We start from the raw sequence: 10,000 nt of genomic DNA, 5'->3' as shown, positions 1-10,000 counted from the left end.
CAAAGGACCCTGATGGGTCATATGGTATTTTACGAAAAATCGGCTAAGTCCCAAAATGGGGATGTCAGAACTACACTCAAATGTTACCACACCAAGCAAGGCAAACTTATATGAAGCAAAGGACCCAGATGGGTCATATGGTATTTAACGAAAAATCGGCTAAGTCCCAAAATGGGGATGTCAGAACTACACTCAAATGTTACCACACCAAGCAAGGCAAACTTATATGAAGGAAAGGACCCATATGGGTCATATGGTATTTTACGAAAAATCGGCTAAGTCCCAAAATGGGGATGTCTGAACTACACTCATATGTTACCACACCAAGCAAGGCAAACTTATATGAAGCAAAAGACCCTGATGGGTCATATGGTATTTTACGAAAAATCGGCTAAGTCCCAAAATGGGGATGTCTGAACTACACTCAAATGTTACCACATCAAGCAAGGCAAACTTATATGAAGGCAAGGACCCTGATGGGTCATATGGTATTTTACGAAAAATCGGCTAAGTCCCAAAATGGGGATGTCTGAACTACACTCAAATGTTACCACACCAAGCAAGGCAAACTTATATGAAGCAAAGGACCCTGATGGGTCATATGGTATTTTACGAAAAATCGGCTAAGTCCCAAAATGGGGATGTCAGAACTACACTCAAATGTTACCACACCAAGCAAGGCAAACTTATATGAAGCAAAGGACCCAGATGGGTCATATGGTATTTTACGAAAAATCGGCTAAGTCCCAAAATGGGGATGTCAGAACTACACTCAAATGTTACCACACCAAGCAAGGCAAACTTATATGAAGCAAAGGACCCTGATGGGTCATATGGTATTTTACGAAAAATCGGCTAAGTCCCAAAATTGGGATGTCTGAACTACACTAAAAAGTTACCACATCAAGCAAGGCAAAGTACCTAGGTGAACCCTAAGAAGAAACACGGACCAAGTCAGATGGCCTAAGTCAAGAGTACAAGTGACCTAGGCAAAGTTGTATGGCGCTGAGGACCCTGAAAAATCGGGTTAGTGTAGTTCAGACAGGGGAGGTTTTTGGGTCGGCTGAACCTCCTTATTTTGGGTTTTGACCTCCTCAAGAAGCTACACCTAGGCAAACTGCCTAGGGTGAAAGTGCGAAGACCAATCGAATAGTAAGACAAGTTTTGACCGATCGCCCTAGGCAAGCTTGTATGAAGAAAGGGACCCTATGGGTCATATGGAAAATCCATGAAAAATCGGCTAAGTCCCAAAATTGGGATGTCTGAACTACACTAAAAAGTTACCACATCAAGCAAGGCAAAGTACCTAGGTGAACCCTAAGAAGAAACACGGACCAAGTCAGATGGCCTAAGTCAAGAGTACATGTGACCTAGGCAAAGTTGTATGGCGCTGAGGACCCTGAAAAATCGGGTTAGTGTAGTTCAGACAGGGGAGGTTTTTGGGTCGGCTGAACCTCCTTATTTTGGGTTTTGACCTCCTCAAGAAGACAGACCTAGGCAAACTGCCTAGGGTGAAAGTGCGAAGACCAATCGAATAGTAAGACAAGTTTTGACCGATCGCCCTAGGCAAGCTTGTATGAAGAAAGGGACCCTTAGGGTCATATGGAAATTCATGAAAAATCGGCTAAGTCCCAAAATTGGGATGTCAGAACTACACTATAAAGTTACCACATCAAGCAAGGCAAAGTACCTAGGTGAACCCTAGGAAGAAACACGGACCAAGTCAGATGGCCTAAGTCAAGAGTATAAGTGACCTAGGCAAAGTTGTATGGCGCTGAGGACCCTGAAAAATCGGGTTAGTGTAGTTAAGACAGGGGAGGTTTCAGGGTCGGCTGGACCTCCTTATTTCGGGTTTTGGCCTCCTCAAGAAGACAGACCTAGGCGAATTGCCTAGGGTGAAACTGCGAAGACCAATCGAATAGTAAGACAAGTTTTGACCGATCGCCCTAGGCAAGCTTGTATGAAGAAAGGGACCCTTAGGGTCATATGGAAATACATGAAAAATCGGCTAAGTCCCAAAATTGGGATGTCTGAACTACACTAAAAAGTTACCACATGAAGCAAGGCAAAGTACCTAGGTGAACCCTAGGAAGAAACACGGACCAAGTCAGATGGCCTAAGTCAAGAGTACAAGTGACCTAGGCAAAGTTGTATGGCGCTGAGGACCCTGAAAAATCGGGTTAGTGTAGTTAAGACAGGGGAGGTTTCAGGGTCGGCTGGACCTCCTTATTTCGGGTTTTGGCCTCCTCAAGAAGACAGACCTAGGCAAACTGCCTAGGGTGAAAGTGCGAAGACCAATCGAATAGTAAGACAAGTTTTGACCGATCGCCCTAGGCAAGCTTGTATGAAGAAAGGGACCCTACGGGTCATATGGAAATACATGAAAAATCGGCTAAGTCCCAAAATTGGGATGTCAGAACTACACTATAAAGTTACCACATTAGCAAGGCAGACTTGTATGAAGAACGGGACCCTGGTGAAAGTAGCAAATATCCCAAACCGAACATGAATATTATACACACAAGAGTACAAACATAAAGGAACACGGACCAAGCGTACCGAGAGAATTGGTACTACAGAGCCCTCGTGGTTCTACACAAAGACTTTATGTTAGGGGTTCAAGCCCCATAGTACTCAAACGGTGACAGTAGCAAATATCCCAAAACGAACGTGAATCTTATTCACAAGAGTACGAACATAAAGGAACACGGACCAAGCGTACCGAGAGAATCGGTACTATAGAGCCCTCGTGGTTCTACACAAAGACTTTATGTTCGGGGTTCACACCCCAAATCGAACGTGGAATTTACTTTCTGATGGTCATGCGGTCGTCCAAAGGGGTCTAGTATCCTGGGATGACAAGCATCACGGGCACAGCTCGTATCAAAACAGTCGAAGAGGCCCGCGAAAGCTTGCTTTCCATGGCTATGCGATGCACAAATTGAGTTTACTCACCGTAGTATAAAACGAACGAACCGAACCTATCCGAGTAGGGATAATGGGCGCAGTAACATACTTCTGTGACCCAGCGAGAGTTGAACGAGGTGACATGAACTGTCAGTGGCTTATATCAGATGGGATACATACATGAGATTGCTTTCAAATCTACACTCGAAAACCTAACCAAGTAAAAGCGAACGTGGGAAGGATTCGAAACCGGTCACGAAATCTTAAGCTGGAAAGAGTCATCACTATGGATACATATTATGCGAAACCAATCAAGTGCTCAGTACTGATCCAAAACCTAAGAGCACTAGTGAACACCTTATTCTCACCCTAGTTCACATCCAAGTGATCGACCACGTGTGTGAAGCAAAGACCAATCGAATTCCTCAATGAACCGAACACTATGAACAAATGGCCAAAAACGTTATAACTATCCAAACATCCTACTATCTAGCGAAAGTCATCACGATGGAACCATACCATGATCTTTAACCTATAGCGCTCACCATATTCCTACCCAGAGTGCAAGTGAACAGATTGCCCACCCGTACCCAGTTCACAACCACGTGATCGACTAACATACCGAGGTTACCACAAGTCAAAGTTATACGTTTACAAGCGCAAGACCAATCGAAAACCCCGAAAGCAATCTCGACCCAAAATGTATTATCCGTGAGTGTAGTCGAGTCTCGTACTCGTCATCTGTAATCGTCGGATAGAATATCCAGTACACGGTTGTCTTTCCAAATGAAATCTACATACAGAACTCGCTCTTGGCAAATGGGTGGCAATGGCGCAATCAGGAGCGAGTTCCCGTCCGGGTGCCAAGTGATTGGCAAATGTCTGGGGGAAAGCAACCATATGTTGATTTGTCTGTTAGTGTACTGGGTGTTTGAGGTATGTAGTATCCACGCTTGGTTGGGTGTGTCAGAGGACCGTGAATGCGTTCGCAACCCCAATTGGGGTACATCGGGAATGATTTTGTGGAACCGATGTGCCCGGCACACACTAAGTTTTGTTGCAAGTTAATAGTGTGCCATGTCCGGGGGGGTTGTGATTAAACTCTGGTGAATTGCGTACTGTGGTGATTGGGGTATGAAAGCCCCGCAGTTGCAATGATCGGACGCGCCTAGCGTGTCCTTTAGTTGATGGTAGGGAAATGAAGGCCCTTGTCAGCTCACCTAAGTATTCATGGAAGTTTGGCATAAGGTCGCTGTGGTAGGGGTATGAAGGCCCCGTCAGCGCATGCACAATCGGGCGCACGTGCGCTTAGCGGAGTCGAATGCCGCTCAAGTGCCTGTCCGGTGCATCGGGTGTGTGTGATACGAGGGCAATGAGGTTCGCACGGGGGCTCGCCTCCCGTGTGCTACCGGACTTGACAACATATAGAACGTGGTGTTTGCTCCTCCGGGTGCAATGGGACAATGAACATTCGAACGCAAAGTCGGAATTCTGGTTGATCCTACCAGTAATATACGCTCGTCTCAAAGGTTAAGCCATGCATGTCTAAGTACAAACAGATTTAATGTGAAACCGCATAAGGCTCAGTATAACAGCTATAATTTACGAGATCATCTACCTAGTTACTTGGATAACTGTGGAAAATCTAGAGCTAATACATGCAACATGCCAGGACCCTCGCGGGAACTGGTGCACTTATTAGTCAAACCAATCGCGGGTTCTCCGTGTCATTGAGTTGAAGTCTGGATAATGATGCTGATCGTATGGTCTCGCACCGACGACAGATCTCGCAAATATCTGCCCTATCAACTATGGATGGTAGTATAGAGGACTACCATGGTTGCAACGGGTAACGGGGAATCAGGGTTCGATTCCGGAGAGGGAGCCTGAGAAATGGCTACCACATCCAAGGAAGGCAGCAGGCGCGTAAATTACCCAATCCCGGGACGGGGAGGTAGTGACGAGAAATAACAATATGAAACTCTTTAATGATGTTTCATAATTGGAATGAGTAGAGCATAAATCCTTCTACGAGGATCAAGTGGAGGGCAAGTCTGGTGCCAGCAGCCGCGGTAATTCCAGCTCCACTAGCGTATATTAAAATTGTTGCGGTTAAAACGTTCGAAGTTGATACTTGTCCAACACAGTCCGGCTCCGCCGACCCGGTCAACCCGTGGTCGGTGGGCCAAGTCGGAATCTGGTTGCGACTCAATGGTGTGGTAGGGCACCAAGTCTGTGTCATGGTGTGCCCTTCAACGGGTGCAAGTGTAACATAGAGCTCGACCGCTCACGTTTACCTTGAACAAATTAGAGTGCTTAAAGCAGGGTGCCCAAACGCCCTAGAATAATCTTGCATGGAATAATGGAATACGACCTTGGTCTAATCTTTCATTGGTTTGTACTCAGACCGGAGGTAATGATTAACAGAAGTAGTTGGGGACACTAGTATTACGGCGCGAGAGGTGAAATTCGTAGACCGTCGTAAGACTAACTAAAGCGAAGGCATTTGTCAAGGATGCTTTCTTTAATCAAGAACGAAAGTTAGAGGATCGAAGGCGATTAGATACCGCCCTAGTTCTAACCGTAAACGATGCCAACTAGCAATTGGGAGACGCTACAACCAGGTGCTCTCAGTAGCTTCCGGGAAACCAAAGTCAGGTTCCGGGGGAAGTATGGTTGCAAAGTTGAAACTTAAAGGAATTGACGGAAGGGCACCACAATGAAATGGAGCTTGCGGTTCAATTTGACTCAACACGGGAAAACTTACCAGGTCCGAACTTATGGAGGTGAGACAGATTAATAGCTCTTTCTCAAATTTAAGGGTAGTGGTGCATGGCCGTTCTTAGTTCGTGGATTGATTTGTCTGGTTAATTCCGATAACGAACGTGACTCACATATGCTAACTAGAACGCAGTCAGCGTTAATGCGTCGATGCCGATTGGAACGGGTTAGGACCTTTCGGTGGAGTATGACCTGACACCTTCGCTGTTCGTGTGCGCAAGTGCACTTACGGTACGCTGCTTAGCAGGACAATTTGTGTTTAGCAAAATGAGATCGAGCGATAACAGGTCCGTGATGCCCTTAGATGTTCTGGGCTACACGCGTGCTACAATGTGGGTAGCAGCGTGTCTCCTATTCCGAGAGGAACGGGAAATCACTCAAATACTCACTTAGTAGGGATTATGGATTGCAATGGTCCATATGAACTCGGAACTTCTAGTAAGTGCTGGTCATCAGCCAGCGTTGAATACGTCCCTGCCCTTTGTACACACCGCCCGTCGCTACTACCGATGGATTATTTAGTGAGGTCTTTGGAGATGATCGTTCGCTGGATCCTCGTGAACCGCGTCTGCTTTATCGAAGTTGACCGAACTTGATGATTTAGAGGAAGTAAAAGTCGTAACAAGGTTTCCGTAGGTGAACCTGCGGAAGGATCATTAGTGGCCAAGTGATCCTTCCAGAAGTCCGAACCTGCGGGTTGAGACTTCGGCACAAGTTGCCATATGATAATTGACGAAACACTATAGAAGTCCGAACCTGCGGGTTGAGACTTCGGCACAAGTTGCCATATGATAATTGACGAAACACTATAGAAGTCCGAACCTGCGGGTTGAGACTTAGGCACACGTTGCCTTATACATGACTTCGAACAAATACACAAGTCCGAACCTGCGGGTTGAGACTTAGGCACAAGTTGCCTTATACATGACTTCGAACAAATACACAAGTCCGAACCTGCGGGTTGAGACTTAGGCACAAGTTGCCATATGAAAGTTGACGAAACACTAACAAGTCCGAACCTGCGAGTTGAGACTTAGGCACACGTTGCCTTATACATGACTTCGAACAAATACACAAGTCCGAACTTGCGGGTTGAGACTTAGGCACAAGTTGCCTTATACATACATTGGCCAAATAAACAGAAGTCCGAACCTGCGGGTTGAGACTTAGGCACAAGTTGCCATATTATATTCGATCAAACACTAAGTAGTCCGAACCTGCGGGTTGAGACTCAAGACCGTAACAAGATGTCACTATACAAGTCCGAACCTAAGGGTTGAGACTTAATGCGATCTAGATACCAAGTTGACATCCAATACCTGTTGAGCAAAACCAAAGATTCCCTGTTCTCGAATGATTACACTATATAACAGGGAATCATGAAGAAATCAAGCAAGCGTGAAACAAAGTCATCACTTGGGCATGCTCGATAGCCAACCACATGACCTTAACCTAAGAGAGCATGCAAACCACATGATACCTATAAACGATTAACCCGCCCTAGTTCAATCGTTCACCAAGTGATGACTTCAGTATGGCTAAGAGAAAAACTTTTGAATGGGAAAAACTCTAAGTCCGAACCTCCGGGTTGAGACTTCCGCGTCGGAGGTGGGCGCACCTCCTATCCGAAAGATGGTGAATCAGGGGTGTTCGGTCAGCAATGGTCGGATGCCCCGTCGTAGTCCAACTATGACAATCAAAGTCAAGACCTCCGGGTTGAGACTTTCCGCGAGTACAAGCATAAAGGAACACGGACCAAGCCGTACCGAGAGAATCGGTACTAGAGCCCTCGTGGTTCTACATTGAGAGAGCCCTCGTGGTTCTCATTAGGGGCTTTATGCAAGTCGTACTCAATACTGTGGTGTGAAGTATAAAGTAGTCCTCGCCTGGTCCACGCTGCTTCGGCGGTCCTGGGTAAGATAGTTAATTCTAGCTTGCCCTATAGTGGAATGAGGACACTTAATGCTTCGTCTTTTAGCGGCGGCTAGACTCCTCCTCACGGGGAACGAGTTGACGCACACAGCGGCGGCTTACGCACTATGGCAATCATGGATGCCTGAAGATTCCGTGAAGTTCTCCCCTGGTCCACGCTGCCTCGGCAGTCCTGGGTAAAATGGAATATTTCCAGCTTGCCCTATAGTGGAAGAGGACTATCCAACAATACAAAGTCAAGACCTCCGGGTTGAGACTTTCCGCGTCGGTGGTGTCGCGCACCGCCTATCCGAAAGATGGTGTAACAGGGGTGTTCGATCAGCAATGGTCGGATGCCCCGTCATAGTCCAACTATGACAACCAAAGTCAAGACCTCCGGGTTGAGACTTTCCGCGTCCGGAGGTACGCGTACCGCCTACCCGAAAGATGGTGTGCTTCTGGGGTATTCGATGAGTCGGATACCCCGTCGTAGTCCAACTATGACAATCAAAGTCAAGACCTCCGGGTTGAGACTTTCTAAGAGTACAAGCATAAAGGAACACGGACCAAGCCGTACCGAGAGAATCGGTACTAGAGCCCTCGTGGTTCTACATTGAGAGAGCCCTCGTGGTTCTCATTAGGGGCTTTATGCAAGTCGTACTCAATACTGTGGTGTGAAGTATAAAGTATAGTCCTCCACTGGTCCACACTGCTCCGGCGGTCCTGGGTAAGATAGTTCATTCTAGCTTGCCCTATGTGGAAGAGGACTCAATACCCTACCTGTTGAGCTTGAAACAAAGTCATCACTTGGGCATGCTCATATTGCCATACACAATTACATTATATTCGAATGAGCATGCAAGCGACCCTATATAGACCGAACCAAAACGATAGATACCGCCGTAGTTCACCCCAACCAAGTGATGACTTCAGTATGGCTAGTGTGTGAAGTATAAAGTATAGTCCTCCCCTGGTCCACACTGCTTCGGCGGTCCTGGGTAAGATAGTTAGTTCTAGCTTGCCCTATGTGGAAGAGGACACGTAGACTTACTGTGGTGTGAAGTATAAAGTTCAGTTCTCCCCTGGTCCACGCCGCTTCGGCCGTCCTGGGTAAAATGGATTCATCCAGCTTGCCCTATGTGGAATGAGGACACTTTATGCTTCGTCTCTAAGCGGCGGCTTGCTCCTCCCTACGGGGAACGGGTATACGCGCACAGCGGCGGCTTACGTTATGGCAGTCATGGATGCCTTACGTTTCCATGAAAAGTGTGTTCCTCCCCTGGTCCACGCTGCTTCGGCAGTCCTGGGTAAGATAGTTAGTTCTAGCTTGCCCTATGTGGAAGAGGACACGTAGACTTACTGTGGTGTGAAGTATAAGGTTCAGTTCTCCCCTGGTCCACGCCGCTTCGGCCGTCCTGGGTAAAATGGATTCATCCAGCTTGCCCTATGTGGAATGAGGACACTTTATGCTTCGTCTCTAAGCGGCGGCTTGCTCCTCCCTACGGGGAACGGGTATACGCGCACAGCGGCGGCTTACGCAAGTTAGTCACCCTCGGCAGTGGATCACTCGGCTCATGGATCGATGAAGACCGCAGCTAACTGCGCGTCATAATGTGAACTGCAGGACACATGAACATTGATAAGTTGAACGCATATTGCACGTCGTGGGAACCTACCATGATGTACAGATGACTGAGCGCTTATATTTGAGAAATGTATCGCATACATTTAACTACGCCGTGACACCCGTCACGAGACGTGCACCATGATGTTAACTAGGGTCGCGACGACCCGCTAGCATTAAAGAACCCGTGGTTTACAATATACTGGCATTGGAATTCGAAGTATTTAGAGCGTCCGTGTTCCCGCGTGAGGCGGAAGTACGAGGAGAAGGCGTGCTTGTGGTGTCTGTGGTGGTGTTTACTGATGTCTAGCTTCAGCTTATTTATTTATTTAAATAGAAGCGAAGATGTCAAAGTAGCGTCGAAGCAGCAGCGGTAGCACAAATGATTCAAGTATGGAAGTTGACCAAAGGAACACAAACAAACTAGCGTATGGGCAATGGAAGGTATCAGTGAGTTAAACCACACGCGGGCTAACAGCCCGTTAACCGAGTCCAACGGTACATATTGGACATTGAAACAAAGTAGTCGCAAGCCAGATGTGACGATAACAACCGCAAGGTACATAAGCCTCAGTTCATGTGTGACAACCCCCTGAATTTAAGCATATTAATAAGGGGAGGAAAAGAAACCAACCGGGATTCCCTGAGTAGCTGCGAGCGAAACGGGAGAAGCTCAGCACGTAGGGGTGGCGGCCTGTCCGTCTATCCGATTCCGTGTACTGGTGCGTCTCACTATCCGTCATCTTAGCGCTTTTCAAGTCCAACTTGAATGTGGCT

General features: G+C 47.1%; 1 non-coding gene across 1 annotated transcript; it reads left to right on the top strand.

The window, feature by feature from the left end:
• The first annotated feature begins 9,146 nt into the window (after positions 1-9,146).
• LOC131270631 (5.8S ribosomal RNA) lies at positions 9,147-9,301 on the top strand. The gene has a single exon (XR_009179678.1). It is a non-coding gene; the product is annotated as a 5.8S ribosomal RNA (ribosomal RNA).
• The last annotated feature ends 699 nt before the right edge of the window (positions 9,302-10,000 follow it).

This window comes from Anopheles coustani (genome assembly GCF_943734705.1).
Source record: "Anopheles coustani chromosome X unlocalized genomic scaffold, idAnoCousDA_361_x.2 X_unloc_44, whole genome shotgun sequence".
Lineage (NCBI taxonomy): Eukaryota > Metazoa > Arthropoda > Insecta > Diptera > Culicidae > Anopheles > Anopheles coustani.
This window is presented reverse-complemented; position numbering and strand designations above follow the sequence as displayed.